Raw genomic sequence first — 12,982 nt, 5'->3', positions numbered from 1 at the left:
AACTGGACTTTATTAAAATTTTAAAAATTTGTACATCAAAAGACACTATCGGGGCTTCCCTGGTGGCACAGTGGTTGAGAGTCACCCTGCTGATGTAGGGGACACGGGTTCGTGCCCCGGTCCGGGAGGATCCCATATGCCACAGAGCGGCTGGGCCCGTGAGCCATGGCCACTGAGCCTGCGTGTCCGGAGCCTGTGCTCCGCAACGGGAGAGGCCACAACAGTGAGAGGCCCGCGTACAGCAAAAAAAAAAAAAAAAAAAAAAAAAAAAAAAAAAAAAAAAAAACAGACACTATCAACAGAGGAAAAAGGCAACCCACAGAATGGGAGAAAATATGTGCAAATCATATAGCTATTAAGGAATTAAAATCCAGAATCAATATAGAGAACTCCTAAAACTCAACAACAAAAAACCCCCAAATAACTCAATTCAAAAATGGGCAAACGGGCTTCCCTGGTGGCACAGTGGTTGAGAGTCCGCCTGTCGATGCAGGGGACGCGGGTTCGTGCCCCGGTCTGGGCAGATCCCACATGCCGCGGAGCGGCTAGGCCGGTGAGCCATGGCCGCTGAGCCTGCGCGTCCGGAGCCTGTGCTCCGCAATGGGAGAGGCCACAACAGTGAGAGGCCCGCGTACCGCAAAAAAAAAAAGGGCAAAGTACTTGAATAGAAATTTCTCTAAAGAAGATATACAAATGGCCAATAAACACATGAAAAGATGCTCAACAACACGAGTCATTAGGGAAATGCAAATCAAAACTACAGTGAGATACTATGTATAAAATAAGCAACAGGGATATATTATACAACACAGGGAATACAGCCAATATTTTATAATAACTATAAATGGAGAATAACCTTTAAAAATTGTGACTCACTATATCGTACACCTATAAGTCATATAATATTATACATCAACTATACGTCAATAATAAAAATAAAGCTGCTATAAACATTAAAAAAAAACTACAATGAGACACCACCCCACAGTCATTAGGATCACTACCATCAAAAAAACAGAAAAGGGACTTGCCTGGTGGCAGAGTGGTTAAGAATCCACCTGCCAAGGCAGGGGACATGGGTTCAATCCCTGGTCTGGGAAGATCCCACATGCCACAGAGCAACTAAGCCTGTGCACTACAACTACTGAGCCTGTGCCCTAGAGCCCAAGCACCACAACTACTGAGCCCACACACCACAACTACTGACGCCCGTGCACCTAGAGCCCATGCTCCGCAACAAGAGAAGCCACCGGATGAGAAGCCTGCGCACTGCAACAAAGAGTAGCCCACACTCGCCGCAACTAGAAAAAGCTTGCGTGCAGCAACATAGACCCAACACAGCCAAATATAAATACATAAAAAACAAAACAAAAAAACCCCCAGAAAACAAGTGTTGGTAACAATGAGAAATTGGAACCGCTGTGGGAATGTAAAAGAATATAGCTGCTGTGTAAAAGAATAAAATACCTAGGAATAAACCTACCTAGGGAGACAAAAGACCTGTATGCAGAAAACTATAAGACACTGATGAAAGAAATTAAAGATGATACCAACAGATGGAGAGATATACCATGTTCTTGGATTGGAAGAATTAATACTGTGAAAATGACTATACTACCTAAGCAATCTACAGATACAATGCAATCCGTATCAAATTACCAATGGCATTTTTTACGGAACTAGAACAAAAAAATCTTAAAATTTGTATGGAGACACAAAAGACCCCGAATAGCCAAAGCAGTCTTTTTTTTTTTTTTTTTGCGGTACGCGGACCCCTCACTGCCGTGGCCTCCCCCGTCGCGGAGCACAGGCTCCCGATGCGCAGGCTCAGCAGCCATGGCTCACGGGCCCAGCCGCTCCGCAGCATGTGGGATCCTCCCGGACCAGGGCACGAACCCGTGTCCCCTTAATCGGCAGGCGGACTCTCAACCACTGCACCACCAGGGAAGCCCCACTGCGCCACCAGGGAAGCCCGCCAGAGCAGTCTTGAGGGAAAAAAATGGAGCTGGAGGATACAGATTCCCTGACTTCAGACTATATACATAGCTACAGTAATCAAGACAATATGGTACTGGCACAAAAACAGAAACATAGATCAATGGAACAAGATAGAAAGCCCAGAGATAAACCCATGCACCTATGATCAACTAATCTATGACAAAGGAGGCAAGGATATACAATGGAGTAAAGACAGTCTCTTCAATATGTGGTGCTGGGAAAACTGAACAGCTATATGTAAAAGAATGAAATTAGAACACCCTAACACCATACACAAAAATAAAATCAAAATGGATTCGAGACCTAAATGTAAGACCGCACACTATAAAACTTAGAGGAAAACATAGGAAGAACACTCTGACATAAATCACAGCAAGATCTTTTCACTTTCTTTCTTTCTTTTTTTTTTTTTTTGGTGGTATGCGGGCCTCTCACTGTTGTGGCCTCTCCCATAGTGGAGCACAGGCTCCAGACGCGCAGGCTCAGCGGCCCTGGCTCTTGGGCCCAGCCACTCCACGGCATGTGGGATCCTCCCGGACCGGGGCACGAACCCATGTCCCCTGCATCGGCAGGTGGACTCTCAACCACTGCGTCACCAGGGAAGCCCGCAAGATCTTTTTTAACCCACCTCCTAGAGTAATGGAAATAAAAACAAAAATAAACAAATGGGACCTAATGAAACTTAAAAGCTTTTGCAAAGCAAAGGAAACCATAAACAAGACGAAAAGACAACCCTCAGAATGGGAGAAAATATTTGCAAACGAATCAACGGACAAAGGATTAATCTCCCAAATATATAAACAGCTCATGCAGCTCAATATTAAAGAAACAAATAACCCAATCTAAAAATGGGCAGAAGACCTAAACTGACATTTCTCCAAAGAAGACATACAGATGGCCAAGAAGCACATGAAAAGCTGCTCAACATCACTAATTATTAGAGAAATGCAAATCAAAACTACAATGAGGTATCACCAGTTAGAATGGGCATCATCAGAAAATCTACAAACAACTAATGCTGGAGAGGGTGTGGAGAAAAGAGAACCCTCTTGCACTGCTGGTGGGAATGTAAATTGATACAGCCACTATGGAGAAGAGTATGTAGGTTCCTTAAAAAACTAAAAATAGAATTACCCTACGATCCAGCAATCCCACTAGTGGGCATATACCCAGAGAAAACCATGATTCAAAAGGACACATGATGGGCTTCCCTGGTGGCGCAGTGGTTAAGAATCCGCCTGCCAATGCAGGGGACACGTGTTCAAGCCCTGGTCCGGGACGATCCCACATGCCGCAGAGCAACTAAGCCCGTGCGCCACAACTACTGAGCCAGCACTCCAGATACCGCAAGCCACAACTCCTGAAGCCCGGGAACCTAGAGCCCACGCTCTGCAACAAGAGAAGCCACCACAATGAGAAGCCCGCACGCCACAATGAAGAGTAGACCCTGCTCACCGCAACTAGAGAAAGCCCGCGCACAGCAACAAAGCCCCAATGCAGCCACAAATAAATAAATAAATACAATTTTTTTAAAAAAAGGACACATGCACCCCAATGTTCATTTCAGCACTATTTACAATAGCCAGGTCATGGAAGCAACCTAAATGCCCATCGACAGATGAATAGATAAAGAAGATGTGGTACATATATACAATGGAATATTACTCAGCCATAAAAAGGAAGGAAATTGGGTCATCTGTAGAGATGTGGATGGACCTAGAGACTGTCACACAGAGTGAAGTAAGTCAAAAAAAGAAAAACAAATATCATATGTTAACGTATATATGTGGAACCTAGAAAAATGGTACAGATGAACCGGTTTGCAGGGCTGTAATAGAGACATAGATGTAGAGAACAAATGTATGGACACCAAGGGGGGAAAGTGGTGGTGGGGTGGTGGTGGTGGTGTGATGAATTGGGAGATTGGGATTGACATATATACACTAATGTGTACAAAATGGATAACTAATAAGAACCTGCTGTCTAAAAAAATTAAATTCTAAGGAAAAAAAAAAAGAAAAGTTACATGATATAAGACTTCAAAGAAAAAAAAAGAATATAGCTTCTGTGGACAACATGTGGCAATTCCTCAAAAAATTAAGAAGAGAATTACCATATGATCCAGCAATTCCACTTCTGGGTATATACCTAAAAGAACTGAAAGCAGGGTCTCTAAGACATATTTGCACACCCATGTCTGTAACAGCAGTATTTACAATAGCTAAAATGTGGAAACAACCCACATGTCCACTGACGAATGAATAGATAACCAAAATGTGGTCTATATATACAACAGAATATTATTATTCAGCCTTTTAAAGGAGGAAGTTCTGCAATATGCTACAATATGGATGAATCTTCCAGACATTATACTAAATGAAATAAGCCAGTCATAAAAAGACAAATACTGTATGATTCCACTTATAAGAGGTACTTAGAGTAGTCAAAATCACAGAGAAAGAAGAATGGTGGCTGCCAGGAACAAAGGGGAAGGGGGAGTCGAGGAATGGGGAGTTACTGTTTAATGGGTATAGAATTTGTTTTATAAAATAAAAAGAGTTATGGAAAAACTCATGTAAAAAGGAGGCAGTTCATGGTGAACCTAGAATCAGAAAATATAGAGCAGCCCACTTCCTCTGATCATTATTTCCTCCAGACCTCCAGCATACTGTGAACAATGGCTCACATTGTGCCAGATGCCCCAAATCCAGAATGAGCCCTAGGTTTTCCATAACCTACTCATGACTTGGCTCACAAACTTCCCCAGAGGCTTTTAAAATTCGCCAGGAAGCTGAATCCAGAAGTAACACTGAGATTTTGTTCAGTTTATCTCCTAGGAACTTTCATGTTGAACTGACATTATAGTCCTTTATTTACATTGCCATGAAGTTTGTGTTTGCTATATTCAGTTTTTCAAAATTAAACAAATCACTATTTAGAAATACATCCATAGGAACAAGATGATAAAGAAAAGCAAGGAAGTAAATATATTAATCAAGGTAGTGAGAAGTTTTTGTGGAGGGGGGGAATAGGACTGTGGAGTTTTTTAAGGCATCACTATCCAACATAAATATAATGGGAACCGCAAATGCAACTCACATATATAAATGTAAATTTTCTAGCAGCCATGTTTAAAACACTAAAAAGAAACAGGTAAAATTAATCCCAGTAATGTTACTTAACCAAATATACCTAAAATATTATTTCAAAGTATAATCAATATAAAAATTATTGAGATATCTTACATGCTTCTTTATTTTGTACCAAGTTTTCAAAATTCAGTGTGTACTTTTCCACATACAGCACATGTCAACTAGACTAGCCACGTTTTAAGTGCTCAATAGTCACATGTGGGGACTTCCCTGGTGGTGGAGTGGTTAAGACTCTGTGCTCCTAATGCAGGGGGCCCGAGTTTGATCCCTGGCCAGGGAACTAGATCCCATATGCATGCCACAACTAAGGAGCCCACCTGCCACAACTAAAAGAGCCCATGTGCTACAACTAAGGAACCAGTGAGCTGCAACTAAGGAGCCCACCTGCTGCAAACTAAGACTTGGCACAACCAAATAAATAAATAAATGTTTTTAAAAAATAATAAAATAATATTGCTAAAAAAAAAAAGAGCCACATGTGGCTAGTGGCTACCTACTAGACATCACATGGATGTTCCTTTTATTATTATTCCTAAAACTGTACATATGTTTTTTTTTAATTAATTAATTTATTTTTGGCTGCATTGGGTCTTCCTTGCTGGGTCTTCGTTGCTGCACGTGGGCTGCTCTTCATTGCGGTGCGCGGGCTTCTCACTGTGGTAGCTTCTCTTGTTGCGGAGCATGGGCTCTAGGAGTGCGGGCTTCAGTAGTTGTGGCATGCAGGCTCAGTAGTTGTGGCTCACAGGCTCTAGAGCGCAGGCTCAGTAGTTGTGGCGCACAGGCTTAGTTGCTCCACGGCATGTGGGATCTTCCCAGACTAGGGCTCAAACTTGTGTCTCCTGCACCGGCAGGCAGATTCTCAACCACTGCTCCACCAGGGAAGTCCCCGTACATATGTTTTTATCTACTCTTTCATAAGATCGCTTAACAAATGAAAACATGACTAGCTTTTAAGGGGAAAATGCATTAAATAACAAACATTTAAAAAGTAAAATATGCAGAAATAGCCCACCTAATTTGGGACATTTTATAAGGTATTTTAAGTGACAATAAAAATCACATTGTATTAAATTTAACAACACAAAAAGTATGCTGAAATATTATACTGGTTTTATTGTGCAGTCCCTCAGAGTTAATGTCATGTGTTTCAAATTTTCACTAAACTTCATTTTTCAGAAGAATGCTCCACCTAGACACACTGATGGTCCATCGTCTGGAAGAGCCATTCTTTCTGTGAGCCATCTGAGAATATGCTCACGCACCAACAACATTCACACTCTGAGATATACATGGCTTTGTTGAGTAGAAAAAACCTTAGATTTTTAGTCTAGTCTAAAATTTGGTAATCTGTAATATGATTTATATTCTTACACAAAACTGTCCTTCACGGAGGTATATTTAAAATTCCTGGGACTTCTCTGGTGGTCAGGTGGGTAGGGCTCTGTGTTCCAACTGCAGGGGGCCTGGGTTCAATCCCTGGTCGGGGAGCTAGATCCCGCATGCATGCGCAACTAGGAGTCCACATGCCGCAACTGAGAGCTCCACATGCCACGACTGGGAGTCTGCATGCCACAGCTAAGAAGTCCGAATGCCGCAACTAAGAGTCTGCATGTCACAACTAAGAAGTCCGCATGCCACAACTAAAAATCTCGCACGCCACAATGAAGTTCCCACGTGCTGCAACTAAGGCCACTGCAACTAAGACTTGGTGCAGCCAAAATAAATAAATAAATAACAAATAAATTAAAAAAAAATTCCTGCTGGCTTTCTCACTGTATAAAAAAGTAATGTTATGTTAGCATAAGCATCACAAACCACCATCACCTTTAACGCTGTGAGACCCTGAATGCTATTTCTGGACTCTGCAACTCCAAGCCTCTACTCTGAACTCACTTTGCTTAAAGAAGTCCCAATCCCACCCCAAAACAGCTCCATATAGCTCCCTTCATTTCTTAACTCTCTCTTCCCGGTACTTTTTCACTCAGGTTTAACAAGCATTACCACTTTAGGTTTATATAAATTCTTTACAGCAATCAAAACTTTTCCAAGTCCTATTTGACGTTTACAACCATCCAATAAGAAGAAAAAGTTTAGAAGAAATGAAAACTGAGAGATTAAATAATTCACTTGCAGAAGGTCACAGAGCCAGTAAGTGGTACAAGCTAACACCCAAAACTCATAACTCTATACATTCACCCAAACCACAGTTGCATTAATGGACTGCATTATTAATGTTTCCTAAGTATTTCAGGATATGTAAAAATAGACTATTTCCCTAAAAATAAATAGAGACTGGACAGTCAATTTCATGGTTAAATCCTTAACCATGTAGAACAACAAATGACATGAACTCTTCACATGACTTCAGAATATATTATATGAATATTCCACCCCAACCCAAAATAGACAGCTTACTAGTTCTGCCATCCTCATTCTGTGATTCAAAGTAAACAATGCGTTTTAAAAAATATATTTATTTATTTACTTGGCTGCATTGGGTCTTAGTTGTGGCACGCGGGTTCTCTAGTTGTGGTGCATGGGCTCTAGAGCGTGCAGGCTCTAGAGTGCGCAGGCTTAGTTGCCCCAGCATGTGGTATCTTAGTTCCCTGACCAGGGATTGAACCCACGTACCCTGCACTGGAAGGCATTTTTAAGAGAGTCCTAAAATGTTCTGACCCAAGAGGTACAATTTCAAGTGAAAAACATACAAAATTAAGTTATAAAATTCTTTGTTCCTTAACTAAGACCAAAAAAAGGTAATGAAATAAAAGAGGCAGATGCTATTTATTGTAATCCATTGAGTCAACTCTGTTAAGAATTATTTCTAAAAATATTACAGCTGACTTTACCAAATTATTAACACAAAAAGTTGATTATGTGTAGTTTTCCAGCAGCTTATCATCACAAATATCATTTGCACTCTGTTAGAAAAACAATTCAAGAAACGTTAAAGGTTGAAAGGAAAAAGATGGAAGTTAAAGGTTGTTCTGAAGTCATCAGATGAGGTCGAAAATGACCATATTAAAATATTCACTATAACAGGAAGAATAACTTGGTGGGCCAAAATATTTAATAACTTTGGAAAGTGGTATGTGGAGTTTCTAGCAACTTACCTAATGATTATTAGCAGTAGTGTGGTAAACTGCAAACAACACAGACTCTTGGGTAAAAGACCTGGGTCTCGATCCTGGCTCTACCTAGGAAACAGATTACATGACTACTGAAGATTTATTTAGCCTCTCTAGGCCCCAGTTTCCTCAGCTGTAAAATCAAGTTATCATTAAATGTGTTCCAATATCAAATAAAAGACTTCACTATAGTGCAGGATTAAGAGAAGTAGTAATGTATATATCATCTAGTACTAGTGGTGGTGATCACCATAAAAGCTAGTTTGTAGATTGTCAAAATGTATTTTAAATGGTCGAGTTCTGAGAACGTTCTGAATTTGATAGTGGTGATGCACATTGTGAATATATTAAAAACCACTGAATTGTGCAGATGGATGAGATGGTGAATTCTATGTTACATGAATTTTACTTCAATTAAAAAAAAAATGGCCCAGCAGCAATGTTCTGGACAGCAAAGGGATGGCAAGCCAGGACTGAAAAGCTGGAACAAGCAATACCCTCAAAAAATTTAGAAGGGTTTTCCCAAAGGGCCATTATTTAAAACAATACTCTGCAAGTGAGGCCAGACACTTATTAAAAATTATCATTTGGGCTTCCCTGGTGGTTGCAGTGGTTGAGAGTCCACCTGCCAATGCAGGGGACACGGGTTCGTGCCCTGGTCCAGGAAGATCCCACATGCCGCGGAGCGGCTGGGCCCGTGAGCCATGGCCGCTGAGCCTGCGCGTCCAGAGCCTGTGCTCCGCAACGGGAGAGGCCACAACAGTGAGAGGCCCGCGTACTGCAAAAAAATAATAATAATAATTTAATATGGGCATAATATATTATTTATTTGAAAACATCTAAATTCTCCTAACGGAACTGCTGCAGTCACATGTTCCTAGGCTACCTTTTTGGTTTTTTTGTTTTTGCTTTTGTTTTGGGGGGGCTGCGTTGGGTCTTCATTGCTGCGCGCAGGCTCTTCCTAGCTGTGGTGAGCAGGGGCTGCTCTTCCTTGCGGTGCGGTGGCTTCTCTTGTTGCAGAGCACGGGCTCTAGGTGCGTGGGCTTCAGTAGCTGTGGCCTGCGGGCTCATTAGCTGTGGCATGTGGGATCTAGAGGGCAGGCTCAGTAGTTGTGGCGCACAGGCTTAGTTGCTCTGCAGCATGTGGGATCTTCCCGGACCAGGGCTCAAACCTGTGTCCCCTGCATTGGCAGGCGGATTCTTAACCACTGCGCCACCAGGGAAGCCCTACCCTTTTGTTTTAATCTGAAGATTAATCTGCCTTCATATCTAAAGTTTTAAAACACAGAAGGGCTTAGTATTGACTGTATACATGGAAGAAAGGTTTTCCCCTGTAAAAACAACCTGCCAACCATTCCCAGACTTGGCCCTTTCCTGCTGAGGACACACAGTACAGCACAGCAAAGTATCAGAGTCCTAAAAGCACAGTTACACTGCCAAAAGGCACATTTTAAGTGTTATTTTAAATTCTTGGTTCCTAAATACACATCAATTTGAGAAGGCCCAGCCTAAATTGAAAAGCTCATAGTAGATAATAATTTCCAACTATTTACATTGTATACTTTCATAAAAGAAGGTAACAATAATTAAACTCCCCACCAAAGCACTATAACAAGAACACAGTTAGCTAGTCTGTGGCTTCTAATAGTCTAGAAAACTAAGTATCAAAGAAGTGATATCAAAGAAATAAAGTCTCTAAGTCTGCTCAAGCTAAATAGCATTAAAATTTACAAATGCTTTCTTCTCAGTAAAAAGGAGATGATAAAAGTATCAGTCTATGTTATCTATGTAGCAATTAAAACAGCACCTGGCACATAGCCAGTGCTACAGAACTGTTTGCTATTATTATTCTAATTCTTAAATGAAGAAATTAGAGTACACAGGAGCAAAAGGAGCCCCATATATTCAGACGTAGTTAATAAACGTTTTCTGCCCACCAAAACACCTTTACTAGAATGCCCAAAGTTTTCTGTAGGAGAAAAAAGATTCTTCATATGATTGCCATGTGTACAGTATTGACTGACTGTTTCCTACATTGGCAAAGATTTCCTAGATGGATGAAGACTCATGTGTGCTCGTTAGGTACATCCATGTCCATATTTCTCATCTTTTTTTTTTTTTTTTTTTTTTTTTTGCGGTATGCGGGCCTCTCACTGTTGTGGCTTCCCCCGTTGCGGAGCACAGGCTCCGGACGCGCAGGCTCCGGACGCGCAGGCTCAGCGGCCATGGCTCACGGGCCCAGCCGCTCCGCGGCATATGGGATCCTCCCAGACCGGGGCACGAACCCGTATCCCCTGCATCGGCAGGCGGACTCTCTCATCTTTTTATTCTAAAAATTAACACTGATAATCATTTTGTTGCTTCTTTCTTATACAAAGGTATCTATTTCTTTTTTTTTTTTTTTTTGCGGTACATGGGCCTCTCACTGTTGTGGCCTCTCCCGTTGCGGAGCACAGGCTCCGGACGCGCAGGCTCAGCGGCCATGGCTCACGGGCCCAGCCGCTCCGCAGCATGTGGGATCTTCCCGGACTGGGGCACGAACCCGTGTACCCTGCATCGGCAGGTGGACTCTCAACCACTGTGCCACCAGGGAAGCCCAAAGGTATCTATTTCTAATTTTTCTATTCTTTGATAGTTAATAACAGTAAGATCAGAAAGATATAGATTTTTTAATGTCAGATTTAAAAAAAGTATCCTACAATTAATAAGATGTGCAGAAAATTCAAAGATAAAAAGTAAATGATATATCAAATAGAATATTTTTACTTTAAAATTTAAATATACACAAAAAAATAAGAACAGCAATATAACAAAACATTAACAATGGTTTTCTAAGAGGTAGATTATAGATGATTTTTATCTTTTCTAAAAGTGTATTTTCCAAATTTTTCTGATTTCTTTTGTCAGGAAAAAGGTTATTTTAAAACATTACATTGAGGGACTTCCCTGGTGGCGCAGTGGTTAAGAATGCCAATGCAGGGGACAAGGGTTCTATCCCTGGTCCAGGAAGATCCCACATGCCACAGAACAACTAAGCCCATGAGCCACAACTACTGAGCCCACGTGCCGCAACTACTGAAGCCCGCGCACCTAGAGCCGGTGCTCCACAACAAGAAAAGCCACCGTAAAGAGAAGCCGGTGCACCACAACAAAGAGTAGCCCTCACTTGCTGCAACTAGAGAAAGCCCGCGCACAGCAACAAAGACCCAACACAGCCAAAAATAAAATAAATAAATTTATATATATAAAAAAACCTCCACTACATTGAAACAACACGGATGAACCTTAAAGACATTATGCTAGGGCCTCCCTGGTGGCGCAGTGGTTAAGAGTCCGCCTGCCGATGCAGGGGATACGGGTTCGTGCCCCGGTCTGGGAGGATCCCATATGCCGCGGAGCGGCTGGGCCCGTGAGCCATGGCCGCTGGGCCTGCGCATCCGGAGCCTGTGCTCCGCAACGGGAGAGGCCACAACAGTGAGAGGCCCACATACCGCAAAAAGAAAAAAAAAAAAAAAAAAAAAAGACATTATGCTAAGTGGAATAAGTCAGTCACAACAGGACAAATACCATATGATTCCACTTATAAGAGGTACCTAAAGGAATCAAATTCACAAAGACAGAAGTAGAATGGCAGCTGCCAGGGGCTGGGGGCATGGGAAAGGAGAATGGAGAATTAATGGTTAATGGGTGCAGAGTTTCAGTTTGAGGAAGATGACAAAAGTTCTGGAGATGGATGGTGGTGATGGTTACACAACAGTTTTAATATACTTAACGATACTGAACTGTACAGTTAAAATGGTAAAATTTTTGTGACGTGTATTTTACCATAATAAACAAAATAAAAACACAAGCTCAAAAAAACCAACCAAACAAACAAACCCAAACATGGAGGTCCAGTGGTTAAGACTCTGCTTCCAATGCAGAAGGCATGGGTTCAATCCCTGGTCGGGGAACTAAGATCCCACGTGCCGTGCAACGCGGCAATCAGTCAATCAGTAAATAAAGATTTAAAGAAAAATACATCAAGCTCTTGAAGGAACTACCATTAATTTCAAGATTATCAACATTATGAGCCAGGCAGCATTAAAGTTTACAAATGAGAGAAAGTTAAGAGAGGCATAACAGAGCCAAAATTACATTTACATTATAGCAGTTTTGACATAATCTGTATTTTATATTTCCTAATACAATGTTTTTTTAAAATAAATATTTTATTTTTAAAAATATTTATTTATTTATTTATTTGGCTGTGCCGGGTCTTAGTTGCAGCATGTGGGATCTAGTTCCCTGACCAGGGATCAAACCGGGAATCCCTGCATTGGGAGCGCAGAGTCTTAACCACTGGACCACCAGCGAAGTCCCCTAATACGATGTTTTATATGCAGTCAAGGCTATCTCTACTTTAAAACAGACTCATAATAAAACTTCAATTGCAAAAATATCAATAAAGAACTTGTATTTAATACATAAAAAATGCTTAAATCTCAATAATAACATGGTATCAAAAAATGGGCAAAAGTTTTGAACAGACACTGCCAAAGATACACAAATGGCACACAAGCACATAAAACATGCTCAACAGGGCTTCCCTGGTGGCACAGTGGTTGAGAGTGCACCTGCCGATGCAGGGGACACGGGTTCGTGCCCCGGTCCGGGAAGATACCACATGCCGCGGAGCAGCTGGGCCCGTAAGCCATGGGTGCT

At 41.6% G+C, this 12,982-nt stretch overlaps 1 protein-coding gene across 4 annotated transcripts in view; it reads right to left on the bottom strand.

The window, feature by feature from the left end:
* The window catches only part of CBFB (core-binding factor subunit beta), a 64,149-nt gene that overhangs the window by 36,829 nt on the left and 14,338 nt on the right, over positions 1-12,982 (bottom strand). Inside the window, exon 2 of one of the 4 annotated variants that reach the window (XM_060083568.1) lies at positions 8,264-8,347. The exons of the other annotated variants lie outside the window; for them this stretch is intronic. The gene's annotated coding sequence lies outside the window, so the exon portion shown is untranslated. The remainder of the gene's footprint in view (positions 1-8,263; positions 8,348-12,982) is intronic. 4 annotated transcript variants of the gene reach the window in all.

The sequence above is a fragment of the Mesoplodon densirostris genome, chromosome 19, assembly GCF_025265405.1.
Source record: "Mesoplodon densirostris isolate mMesDen1 chromosome 19, mMesDen1 primary haplotype, whole genome shotgun sequence".
Lineage (NCBI taxonomy): Eukaryota > Metazoa > Chordata > Mammalia > Artiodactyla > Ziphiidae > Mesoplodon > Mesoplodon densirostris.
The sequence above is the reverse complement of the archived record's forward strand: the minus strand, read 5'-3'. Positions and strand labels throughout refer to the sequence as shown.